This window comes from Pinus tabuliformis, chromosome 4_2, assembly GCF_031772625.1.
Source record: "Pinus tabuliformis cultivar Carrire ecotype Pingquan chromosome 4_2, CPIR1, whole genome shotgun sequence".
In the NCBI taxonomy this organism is placed as follows: domain Eukaryota; kingdom Viridiplantae; phylum Streptophyta; class Pinopsida; order Pinales; family Pinaceae; genus Pinus; species Pinus tabuliformis.
Window position 1 is genome coordinate 530,431,909 of NC_142304.1, and position 14,011 is coordinate 530,445,919.

Sequence of the window (14,011 nt, forward strand, 5' to 3'; positions counted from 1 at the left end):
ATATGGGTCCGTGTAAGGAGTTCTTAAAGGCACCATATGTGAATGAAGATCTCTCCAGAGCTGTCCCAAGGAGTTATCTTAAGGAGAATTATGCTACATTATTGTCATGCATTCAGAAGTATTTGACGTGTGAAGGCCGATACAACAAAGTTTACTCATATCATTTCAAGCTGTTGCTACACTTTACTGGTAAGAGCTCCATAGACATACCCTTTTACTTATTCAGGAGTATTTCTAAGATGTGTGATAAAATTCAGTTGAAGAAGGAAGCCTATGAAACTTCTCTTTTCCATCATGGTCTAGTTAAATTACTGGTGTTGGATAGCCTACATAAAATTGGTAAGGACTGGGACTCGTTTGTATTCATGGCCGGTTTCCCTAGTAAAACGAGCCTAACTCCTTTACCTGTAAGAGAAAAAGAAGATAGGAGTGACGGTACTACTTTGGCTGAGTTAAGAAGAGAAATAACAGACCATAGCAAGTCCAAAGCTAAAACAAAGAAGCCAGAGAGGCCTGTAACAGTCAAAGACACACCTGGAGCTAAAACAAAGAAGACTCCTAAGTTAGCAGTTGAAAAAGCTCCTGAAGCATCAACAATCAAAACTTCAAAGTCATCCAAAGTATCTGAAAAGGAAGCTTCTAAGTTATCTCTTAAAGAAACACCAGAATCATCTAAACAGAAGACTCACAAAGGAAAAGATGAATTTGAGTCTAATAAAGTGGAAAGGGTTTCAAGAATAAGAACTAGAGGACAGCTAAATAAAGAAAAGGGAAAATTAGCTCCTGTGGAAGAAAGTCCTGTGTCTAGGGGTAGTTTAAATGATTTGTTGGAAGCTATTGAATTAGAACAAGAGCACCCAATTCAAGTTGAACCCCTTGAAATTGAACAAGATCAATTGGTATCGCCAATGCATATTGATTTAACACTGTCTTCTCCTGAAAGTTCAAAGAAGTCAAAGGCTTCTAAAAAATTAAAGTTTGAAGAACCAGGGGTAGAGTATGCTTTTAAACCCCGTAGACCAATGACTAGGAGGCAAATGAAGGAAGCAGAAAAGGTTCAAAAAGAGAAAGTCTCTTCAGACTTGCCTAGGACAGAGGCACTTGAAATTTTCTCTGAAATGGTCCAAGCAGCTAAAAATAAGAGTAAGGACAAAAAGGTGGTTATAAGTCCAAGTGGCAATATGGTTGCCATCAAAAAACAAGCTGGAGTAAGTAAGGAGATACCTCAGGTCTCAAATGTTTTTAAAGAGAAGGCAGTCAGGTATACCAATTATAGGAAAGCTGTGTTGAAAGGTAAAGCAAGAATGATCAGTCAAGCTAGTTCGGTGTCTGATGCCTATGTATGGACAGTACCAGCTTTAAAACAAGCAAAAACTATGAAACAAGTGAACATAAGTCTGAAAGCAGAGAATAAGAAGTTGAAGAAGGAGGTCATCAGTCTGAGAGAAAAGCTAGACAAGCTAGCTAAATGATTCAAGAAGGACTGTGTATTCTCAAATTTTGATATATTTTGGGTCATTATCTTGTCAAAAGTTTTTGAGACTTTTTGTGTCTTTTTGCTGGTATGGAATGATTGAAGAATTATAAATTTGAAGTGATACTGTTTTGAGGCTCATAAAATTGATTTTAATGACCTACAGCAGTTTCGTAGCGCGCTACGAAACTGCTGTAGATGACTGGTTATGATTAAAGCTTGAAATGGAATGCTGAGGTCAGCATATATTTTAACAAATGGTCAAATACTAAGCCTGGGGAGTTTAGAAGATCAGTCAGATACTTTGTTAAAGAGGCCAAGGGTAAATATTAAAAAAAGGGGCGAAGTTTTGTTTTTTGCTAAAAAGTCACTTTATCTCCGAGAATTTAGGGTTTGGATAGAGCTGCTGAGGTGTAAGATAATCCACTTGTCTAGCTCTGGGATGGCTGGTTCATGAATTCTTTTTAATCAGACGAGGTTATCCGAGGTGTAAGAGGCTCAAATATGGATCATTAATATGTGGACACCGAGGGGGACAATAACCAAGAATATAGGCTTCATTTTCTTTTCGGTTATGTGAATCATCTCTGCATCAGGAATCCGAAGCTGTATATACATTGAACATGCTTCTAGTTTGGATATGGTTGTTATGGCAATGATACAGGTGGTGAGCTTTGAAGAACATAGCAGGGTATACAAGGAAGGAGACTTAAAGGGCCAGTATGATGGAATCCCCTGTTTTCGTACCATCATAACTTTTGTAATTAATCAGTTGGTTTATGTCATGGTTAAGGTCATTTATGTAAAAACACGAGCTCCCTTCATGCTCGTTGAGGAGCCTCGTACAGTAGTTTTTGATAGGCTATATATAGGAAGAATTGATATGTAAAAAAGGTTGGATACTTAATAGAAAAAGTGTGTTGTTTTGGGCCACTGTAAGATCTTTTTGACAGTAATAGTAAAACAGAGTTATACTCTTCTCAAGATTCTCGAAGGATTGCCATGGTCAAATGAAGTGATGATGTGTTATACCTTATGTTATTTTATGGTTTTGTTGTATGCAATCACTCAGAATTCATACTTATATGCTCTGACTTCCTGTGTATACAGCAAGCTATGTGTGGTGGAATATGTTTGACTTGTAATGCTAAGAGCCTTGATTTCTATGAGTTCACTGTGTTTTCTTGTTTGCTTGATATTATAGACTCCATAGCCCAATGAGATATCTTTTGGTGTGTTTCCAACCAGTTATGCTTACATTAAATCTATTGTACAAGAGTTAGCCCTCTTATCAACATTCAAAATCAATAACCTTTTCTTGAGAGAGCCCTCTCAGGCTAGGGAGGCTAATCCTTAGCCAAAAGCTTGGTCTGAAATAGTTACACAGAGTCTGCCTGATCAGCAGCCCTTCAGTTGTGATTTTGTGATAACAACGAGAAAGGGGGAAACTCAAATAATTTCAATAAGAATGTAGGCTGAGGGAAAGTAATAACAAATATTCTAAAGGTCAACCATATAATTTAATTACCTTTTTCCATGGAAATGGTATATATGGGCACCTAGAAATTTCATAATTTCAAGCCTTCACTAGGCATATATTGGCACCTAAAGATTTTAGTGTAATTGTGTTTTTTTTAAACGACCATTGCATAATACATAGAATAGTATCGCCCACGGGGCTTTGGATTGACGGTGAATGGGTGCACTGTTAAGGCACTCCTTGCGATAGGTCACCGGTTCAAATCCCCGTGGGTGCGTAGGTTAGTCTTAACAAGCAAAAAAAAAAAATACATAGAATAGTATCATACTCACCTCTACTGGAAGATAATTGGCCTTTTTTTTCCTACTTACATCTAAGAAAAAAACATCACCTGAATAAACTAAAGGATTTTGTTTTCTATTCACAAAGTAATCAAACATTGTCATCTCCACTATTTGGGGAGGCTCATTTTCACATTTTCCTTCAGCTCTAACTTTCATTGGAAAACTTCAGATAGGAAGGCCCTAAATTATCTAGCCAAAATAGAAACTAATAGCATTGATGAAAATAATAAATATAACATGTTAATCCATAAACAATAAAAAAATAGCTAGAATAGAGCAAAAGGAATTATACAACTATTCCTTGCAGATTTTATCACTTAAACCAGAGATCTAAAACTGCATATTTCTATGTATTTTTTTAATTCTTATTCCTTTCACACATTGTTTTTCCTGCCAGAGAATAGAATTTCACAAGCCTTTAAAAATACCATATGACAGTAATCTAAGATTTTACATAGTTTTTTGTTGCATTTACCTTAGTCTCAAAAAAATATGTAAAAATAAATAAAATTGAGGAGAAAACGCGTCTCACTTGGTGCCATGTAATCCATCTTGTAACTTGCCTTGATGAAAGTTGTGGCTTACCACCCAGAGTTCATCCCAGAACCTTAGCACTAACCATTGTTTCCAAATCCAAAGACAAACATCATTGTGGTGGACTATGACTACCTATCATACCTAAAAACAAAGGAGTGCACAACCTATATTAAGTCAAATTGCCTAAAGGCAATAGAAAACCTTAGTAAGGACATTCAATTTCACATAACTTGATTCTAGTTTATGATTAAAACCATACTTGATAATTTTTCATAGAACCACACACTCTAGAGCCCCCAATGACTATGGTTTGTTACACATTGCTCATTAAATTAAAATAGATTTCATTTTGTTAAGGCCTGTACCACCTGAATTCCATGAGTTTCTTAGTGATGAGCCTCAATCCAAGACTTAATCTGCATGAGAAAACTAACCAACCTTTTTCAGGGTGGAGTGAAATGTTATTAGGTAGGGAGGAGCTCTTAAGGGATATCTTTTTGGGAATCATGCAAGGATGTCTCCAAAGTGAATGCCACCACTTGAGAAGCACTCATTTTATTCACATTGATGGTAGCTTTACACACCCATCCATATATGAGATAGATAACTCCATTGTAGGTAGAATTATAGGCTCTTGGCATTGCCTTGAGGTGTGAAGAAAGAAAGAGACACAGAAAATCATACAATTTGGATGTAGAGAAAAGAGAGAAGCACAATTTGATTTTAGAGAAAGAAGTGAAGGAAATGACACTCATTGTGTGCATTTGTGTTGCTTTTATTGTCATTTTTTTAGTGGAAATATAATGGGATTTCAACTACAAAGGATAACTACCTTATAGAATGTGGATCATACCCCCTCCTGAAAAGAACAAATTTAAAACAAAATCTCATACAAATATCAAAACAATGAATTGTGTGGAGATATATATAGTCTAACATCTAGTCCTTTCACATTCTTTACAATTCCAGAGCTTCAAATATGTTGGAATGAGTTGTACAAATCTACCTCAATAGAGATCCTTAGCAGACTTTCCTCATAAACCATTGTTCCAAATAATTACTTAGCTAAGTGACTAGGGGCCTGAAGTTAACTTGGGCTCCTTGTCGTACTCACTTCCTCCTCTCCTTTGCCTAGATGTGATCTACATCTTGCCTCTATCTACTAAAATTTCTTTCCTCTTTAAGGCTTAAATTTTCCTCAAAACATGCCTTACAGAAAAAGGAAACTAGTTTGCATGCAGTGGGTTTTGCATGCAATTTGATTTTGGTACAAGAGTTAACAGGACTTTGCATGAGTTTTGGATTGAAAATCGTAAAATGGTGGAGAAGCCATGAAGAAAATTTTGCATAGGACCATTGTAAGAAACAAATCTTTTATGAAAAACTAGTTTTTCACCAATAAAATGAGAATTAAAGGATAACTACCTTATAGATTGTGGATCAAAATGCAACATCACATTGGTGGAAATATCTTCAACAGATATACCCCTCCTGAAAAGAACAACTTTAAAACAAAATCGCATACAAATATCAAAACAATGAACCACATGGAGATATATAAAGGCTAACGTCTAAAACAATGAACCACATGGAGATATATAAAGGCTAATGTCTAAAACAATGAACCACATGGAGATATATAAAGGCTAACGTCTAGTCCTTTCACATTCATTACAATTTCATAGCTTCAAATATGGTGGAATCAATTGTACAAATCTACATGAATAATATTTACATAGATTTCCTTAACACAGTTTCTTATAAACGATTGTTCCAAATAATTAGGTAATTCATGAACGAATAAAGAATACCAAATAAGCATTTTATGAAATAATTCTCTATTTGGGAAACTAAATATATAGAGGGCACCTTTTTACAAGGATGTTTTTCGAACACAATTTGGCACCATAACCTAAATTTAAATTTACTTCCCTAAGTAAGACACTATTATTTCTGGAATTTGTTCCCATTATCATGGCCGAATAATACAATCAAGAATAAATATTGCTTCCATATCCATAGAGTCATGTTACCATGGAAGCACTGGAATATGGCAAAAATATCAACCAACAATGGAGAACCCTCTTGAAAATTATTAATTAACTGGCAAAACGAAGGGATGGTTCATGCCAATAATTTGAAAAATGAATGGACAATGCATCTTGATATAGAAAAAATGAATAATAGACTACCTCAATAGAGCGAACTTGTACGACGTGCCACATGTCATGATTTCTACCTTCGTCTCCGAAAATGATACCCAACAAACTACAGTTTGTCCTCTTTCTGTCACTTCTTACAAAATTGGAATCTGATGGTCAAAGAGAAAGTTATGACGATTTTCCCACGCTGACATGTTTGAGATCGAATTTAGGAGCCTCTAAATAGACTAACTTCCTCAGTTCATATCTTTGAAACTATAGCGAGACAAGATCTGAAATTTGATCACGAGGTTTGTCACAATTTTGGCTCAAATGGGTTTTAATTTCAGTATCTGAAGCTTTTTAGAAACAAAATGTATAGCAAAAATTCCACGATGACCTGTTTGAAGTAGCAAAACCCTAGAATCCAAAGTTCTCATACCAATTGTTATGCAACACGCTCACAAAAATAGAAGAAAGAGATAGATCAATGACTTGAAAAGTAGTCTCTTCGAGGGGGAAACATCCTTTACATTACATAAAATGAACATGTTAATCTAGGTTGTCATTGATGTCAATATAGCAGTGTTTGTGATTACAAATTCTATGATACATGATTGCCCATTGATGCCCATTGGTCATAATTCCCATAGTGATGAAAGTTTGATATATGATGATATGATGAGATGGAGGACCCAAGTGGATTGAACAGCAGGAGGTCAATTGAACAGCAATTGAACAACAAATGACGCGAGGTCAATTGAATAGCAATTCAACAGCAGGAGGTCAATTGAACAACAAATGACATAGGAGGTCAATTGAATAACAATTGAACAACAATTGAACAGCAAATGACGCAGTAGATCCAGTAAAGCAATAGGAGCAAGAAGCCAAAGAATAAGAGGAAGAGTTCATCAGCAAGTTATCACATATGCCCAAGGGTAAGTGTTATCAGAAGAACGAAGAGCAACAACGATATCAGAGGAGAAAAGAAGAAAACATCGAAGGAGCCATATCAGAAGTATCACATGTAATATATGCTTAAGAAGAACCGATATGAAGAAAACAGTGGAGGAGCATAAACAGAGTTATCGGAGGTCACAGGAAGATAAGTCATAGGGGAAATAGCTATCAGAAGAGCGGAAGAGTGAAGAGTGATCACAAGAGCAACAACTATCAAAAGAGCGAAGGTTAGGAGTGTACAGATGTTTGATCGTGGCTGAAGGCCCACGCTAAATCCTAGTCGTCAATCTCATTTTCAAACACTTACGTCACAGTCAACGGCGAGGGTTAGGCCTATTTTTAAACTATGTACTAGTTGAAGACCCGCAAGCCGTAGATTTGATGACCTCATATACCCAATGGATATCGGGTCATAAAGTGATCGAATGTTAATCTCAAAACGGACTCGAACTTTTATAGATCAAGGATTTATAATCCTTATCGGCTCCGTAAGGGCAGTTAAGCATCGTGCATGTTCCCTCGACTGATATCATTGTGAACCATTGGATCCAGCGTGCCTTCATCAAACGATGTAGTATCGTCTATTGGGTTTGTTGAACGGATGGATCAACAACCGTCGGATTAATGATGAGATCAACGGTGGAGAATAAATCCAATAAGACTTGGGACTGAGTGGACCCAAGAAGTTTATGGACGCAAGTTTATTTTATTTGGGGTCCGGTCGTGTGCATTCACGTGGGACCAACGTTCGTTTGCAGGATTAAAGGAATAACTCCGTTTTTTCATGAAGTTGTGATCGCAATTAAAGGTGATGACGTGGCATGTGGCACCTCCATATGGGTAACGTATCTCGGGCATCTATCATAGAGAAGAGGTAACAGTTCACAACTCGTGAACTTGAAGGAATGGAGGAATCCGAAAGGTCAAGCGAACGAAAGAGGAAGTCGAAAGGTCAAGAAGCCAAAGGTCTAGCAGACGATGAAGATACAAAAGAAGCCGAAGATCGAGTGAGAGAGATGTAAGCAGAAGGACAGAAGTAATCTGTAGGTCCAGCAGGACAGAAGGAAGCCGAAGGTCCAGCAGGGCAGAAGGAAGGCGAAGGTCCAGCAAGACAGAAGGAAGCCAAAGGTCCAGCAAGACAAGAGGAAACCGAAGGTCCAGCAAGACAGGAGGAAGCCGAAGGACGAGGCAATTCTGTTGATTGGGTTAATCTTTGAAAGGCTCAGACCTGTGATTAATAAATCAAGTACATAACGCAACCTGAAGAACAATTCTGCGAAGGGGAAAAATAAAGCTTCATCTGACATCGTTTGAAGGGAGTAGTAGCCAGCACCGACATTAAAGCATTTGTGAGTCTGGTTCTAGGAAGTCAGAGATCACGATAGCAAGAATAGTGAGAAGCAGTCACGCTTGAAACAGATACCACAACAGTAAAGAACATAGGCTTGAAAATAGAGAATTCCTTTTGTGCATACGTTGAGGCTTAGCACAAATATCTTGTTGGAAAGCTTCAACAAATCTTGGAAACATTATTGGAGATCATCATGCCTATTTGAAATCATCATGAGGTAACTTTGCAGACTCTGTTAGGGAAATATGAAGAGTTGTGAAGAGTCCTTCATATGAAGACTCGCTGTCATTGATGTAGCAGTGAAGGTGTAGATAGACAGAATTTAGTGAAGAAGATGTTGGGAGCAGAGAATTACTATCAAACATATCTAGACAAAATATAGCAGTGGGTTGGACCCCAGAGGGTTGGTGCCCTGAAGGTTGGAGCCTCAAACAAACAAGGTTGGTGCCTTGACAAGATAAGGTTGGATCCCTTGGGGTTGGTGCCTCAGAATTAGAAAGATTAGTGTCCTTGGAATTGGTGCCTTGAGAAGACAAGGTTGGTACCCTAGATGTTGGAGCCTCACAAATGACCAAGTTGGTGCTTGGAAACATATTGAACACAACAATAACAATAATGGGCTTCTATGGGGCACAATAATAACAATATGGGGACAACATGGGCACAACAATAACAATAAGGGTTACAATGACAATAATAATAAGGGAATACACTAGTATTATAGGGACCTAACAAAGCCCATATCTTTATTAGGATCTTCATTCCGACAAAGCCTTGTATTTAATGGTGTTTCGATATCTTGAATATACGAAGTAAAAAAGAGAGAGGAGAAAACTTCAAAATGCACATGTTAACTTCAGTTATATTTCAAATCTTTTAAACAAGGAACAACCTCTCTTTTTCTCAATAAGTAACGCTGCCTTTTCCACCCGTACTACAAATATTCAATAAATGCTTCAAGCATACCTTTAAGGAAATAAAATAAAGGTTAAATAAGAGAAAGGCTTCCTCCACAATGAGGTGATGCAAACAACTTCATCGTGGTATTAAACAGGTCTTCTGGCAACGAAGCAATGCTTGCATCTCCTTGAGGTGACTCTGTTGGGTTAGTCAATAGGCTCGCTCACAGCGGAGTAACACGAGGGAATGTGTTTAACCCATATTATCAAAAGCTTGGTATACTTGTCATCTTTCTCCCTTAACAAAACACTTGAGGTGTGACTAGACTTATGTTGATATGTTTCAAGCTAAGAAAAAAATAGAAGAGGTTATTCCTTTAATCGAGATAAGTGATGTTTAGGTTAACTTATTACTTGATGTTCGCATATTAAATCTATTGGTAATTATGTTTTAATATCCTCATTTAATTTTTCAGACAATCAGCTACAAGAAAATAATTTTGATGTCCATGAATGTACGAAAGTGAGTCACCCCCGCCCTCTCAGTTTAGTCAAGTTTTCATCAAAATATACTCACCTCATTTAGTAGATGCTTTTGGGGACCAAAATCCTCCCAAAATGGGGGTGTATGATCTGGATTGGATGAGTATCTTCTTTTTCATCCATCTTGATGCTTTCAAAGTAGAAAAAGTGGACGAATCAATCCATAAGACTATTTTTTCGAGCAGTCCTAGTTTGGAAAATTTCAAGTCAAAAACATCAAGAGTCATTTTGAGGGCTTAAATGAACATATTTTGCATTCTCGGCCTTACTATGGAATATGTAAATGTATATGTAATAGGATCATCCTAATAATGAAGGGATTGCATGTGTAATGTATGGATTGGTGTATATAGCGATGTTGTATTCATTATGGATGGTATGGATGTTATTTCAATGTATGAATCTATTTGAGGTATTTTGAGGCATTTCTGCTATTATTATCTATATTTGGGTTGTCATTAATGCTCACATTGTTGTACATTGTGTGAACTATTGAATTTTATGTATTTGGCTTATAACATTTGGTATGAGAGCATATAATCCTAGGGTTTTTATACTTTGAATGAATCACTTTCACATTTTCATTACATTTTTTCTGTGATATTTCAAATGATGAAATTTTTGGCATATTTAAAAGAAATATCAAGAAAAATTTGGTTAAAATTTAATATTTTAATTCACTATACTTTCATAGATATATTTGGTGGATGTTAGGGTTTGTGATTCATTAATAAGGACAACGGAATGTTTCTCGTCAAAAAAAGGTAATAATGACAACAGAATGCTTCTCCTGGGAGAAATAGATGGCGGGGAAACCGCTTCACTTTGGGTTGTAAGCATTATTTTAAATTACATTTAAAATCAACGAGATAATCACCAATGTCGGCTCATGAATGGTTTTTGGTATCTGCGCCAAGTGACATGAGTATAAATATCAGCTAAGCAAAGATTGATTTAGTACAAAAAGGTAAGGAGACAGAGTTTCTTGACAACATTGCGGTTTAACTTTAACTTGCTTGAACACGTTCGAGAGTTTTGTTTCTGTGGATTCCGCAAGGCCAGGAAAAAAAGTCTCAGACTCTGATAGACTCTGATCTACTCGAACTCGACCAATATGGCTTTATACGATGAAATGTCCGATAATGAGATATATGACAGCGAAAGCGATGAAAGGGAAAGCAACGAAAGCGAAAACGAAGATGAAGAATTGAGATATGAAAGCATGGTGGAAATAGCACGCAGTCGTCATGATGACAATAAAGGACGTATGAAATATACGGTTTTAAGTCTGAACGACATTGGTGAGCGTCAGCACAATGCTACCAAAAGCGTTTCCACTGTGCTGGCTGTCTCCGAAGCCGAGGCAGCTATTCTCTTGCGTCACTTCGATTGGAATTCTATTAATGCCAACGATCAATGGTTTGCAGATGAGGAGAAAGTGAGAAATGTTGTGGGCCTATTGTTGCAGCCGGACGATAAACATGAGACCAAAGAAGAAAAAATGGAGGAGTTAACTACCTGTCCGATATGTTTCTATGATTTCAACATCAGAGACATGAAGTCACTCAATTACTGCGACCATTTATTTTGCCATGATTGTTGGCGAACTTTTATTCACACATCAATAAATCATGATGGTGCAGGATGCCTCAACCTACGATGTCCACATCAAGGTCCACGATGCCGTGCCATTGTGAGTGAAGACATGGTTTTTTCTCTGGGGTTATCTGAGGAAGATACGAACAAATATAGAACCTATCTTGTGAGGTCATACGTTGAACAAAACAGTATGGTTAAATGGTGTCCAGCGCCAGACTGTGCGTACTGTGTGGAGGTTGACTCTGCTAATTCTAATGTAACTCATGAGGAGGTTGTCTGCAATTGTTCACATAAATTTTGCTGGAATTGTTTAGAGGAGTCTCATCGTCCAATAGGCTGCGACACAGTCAAAAAATGGATTAATCAAATTGATAATGGTGATTCACTCAATGCGTACTGGATATTTTGTAATTCCAAGCCGTGTCCAAAGTGTGATCGACCAATAGAGAAAAATCAAGGGTGTATGCACATGACATGTACGTCCCCGTGTGAATTTCAATTCTGTTGGTTATGCCTTGGTGATTGGTTTAAACATAATTCTTGCAATCAATATAGTCCTGATCAGGTTGCAACAACATCAGGAAGAATTGATGCAGGGAATCAATCCAGGAATTTGACCTCCGTCGATTCTAGGAAAAGGTTTGCAGCTAAAACATCTTCGGATAGGTTGGTATTTTATATGGAAAGATGGAAGGCAAATGAAAAGTCAGAGGAAAAGGCGTTATCTGATCTGCAGGCTGTGCGAGAGGTAGAGATTAAAAGATTGAATGAGTGTAAACAGATGAAAATGAGTCGATCTGGTTTAACAAAGTTCAAATGTGTGGTAGATGCATGGTTGCAGATAGCAGAATGCAGGCACATGCTTAAATGGACATATGCATATGGCTATTATTTAACCCCAGCATCCAGCGATCATGATCAGGATGCTGATATTGTTCGCAAAAAACAAATTCTTTTCGAATTCCTGCAAGGTGAAGCTGAAAGTAGTTTAGAACGACTTCATCATTGCGTTGAACAAGAGTTGCAAGACCATATAGAAATCGCCCTTAAAGCTGACGCTGATACTTCGACTGGGAAAAAGGCGTTGCGCGATTTTGATGACTTCTGTATCAGGCTTGAAAAGCTCACAAAATCGACGGGCCAATATTTTGAAAACCTAATTCAGGCTTTTGAAAACAATCTCTCCGAAGTTAGTCGGATTAATGCACCAGCAGCGTGCGCATGAAGAAGCAATTATTACTGGAACCAGCAGGCACTTATTATTAAGCAGTGCAAGTGGGCCGCTGGACTCGGATGAATTTTTCTCATATTTTGCCGCATCTTTGTTGGTTCCAGCAGATTAAGGATCTTGGACGTTTGTGGCAACCCAATCCTTTTGATTGATTATCCAGTCAATATTATTGATTATTCATGATTATTTATTTTAATAAAATGTGATCTTTGTTTTTAGTGGAATCTCATAAGGGGAAGCAAAGATTTACTTTTGACCTATGTATTGTTTATGTGGACATGTTTTGGTGTTACTTGTGTATAGATAAGTGGAAAGTTCAATTTCCATGAAGATTTACTCTTTTGATGTATCTATTGTTATAGGTGGACTTGTTTTGTTGAGTGTGAATTGTGTGGACTTGTTTTGTTGAGTGTGAATTGTGTATAGATAAGTGGATTAAAGCATATCTCCATGTTTAAGCAGTTCTTTTCGGTGCAAGTAACCTTGAAGATTAATTTTATTTTCACTATCATATTACTCATGTATATCTTTGTTTGGACATAATAAGGATCTTGGTTTATGGCACCCAAATCCTTGTGATTGATTATTAGTTCAATATTATTATATGTTTGTAATATTTGTTTTAATAAGAAGTGGTGATTTATATTTATATTTTATGTGTGATTTCATTTATGGAGGTTATATTAAATGGTCTTAGGACATGCAAGTATAAGTTTGAGTTCTTCATAGTTAGGCAAGGTTCAATTCTGGCTTAGCTTTGATGTAGTTATTCAACATGTTTTAGCACCTAGAGAGACTAGATAAAAATTGGTTTGTGATGCTTACATAGATAATTGGATTAAATCTCATTCTAGTGTCCTTTTAAAACAACTCTTCTAGTGTAGAATGGCTAGTGATTTGGTGTTTTGTTAATCCGCTCCTTTTATAAAGGTCAACCACATAATTTAATTACCTTTTTCCATGGAAATGGTATATATGGGCACCTAGAAATTTCACATGTTCAAACCTTGAATAGGCATATATTGGCACCTAAAGATTTTATTGCAATTGTGTTTTTTTTAAACAACCATTGCATAATACATAGAATAGTATCATGCTCACCTCTGCTCAAAGATAGTTGGGTTTTTTTTTCCTACTTACATCTTAGCACGAAACATAACTTGAATAAGCTAAAGGAGTTTGTTTTGTCTTCACAAAGTAATTGAACAGTGGCACCTCCACTACTTGGGGAGGCCTACTTTCACATTTTCCTAGAATGCAACTCACGAGAATGGAAATAAGTAGATTAGAGGATAGTCCTACCCTTTCTCACCCACTTCATTGCCAACCTCTTCCTTGTTCTATACTTTTCCTTTTATCCTTTGCTCTACATTCCTACTGCGAGTTCCGCTCGGCTGACTCCACGCTCAGATGGCTTCCATTTCCCTTGCTTGGTTTCTTTTGCATTCT

General features: G+C 37.0%; 1 pseudogene; it reads left to right on the top strand.

Moving 5' to 3' along the window:
* The first annotated feature begins 10,846 nt into the window (after positions 1-10,846).
* LOC149170360 (putative E3 ubiquitin-protein ligase ARI8 pseudogene) lies at positions 10,847-12,556 on the top strand (annotated as a pseudogene).
* The last annotated feature ends 1,455 nt before the right edge of the window (positions 12,557-14,011 follow it).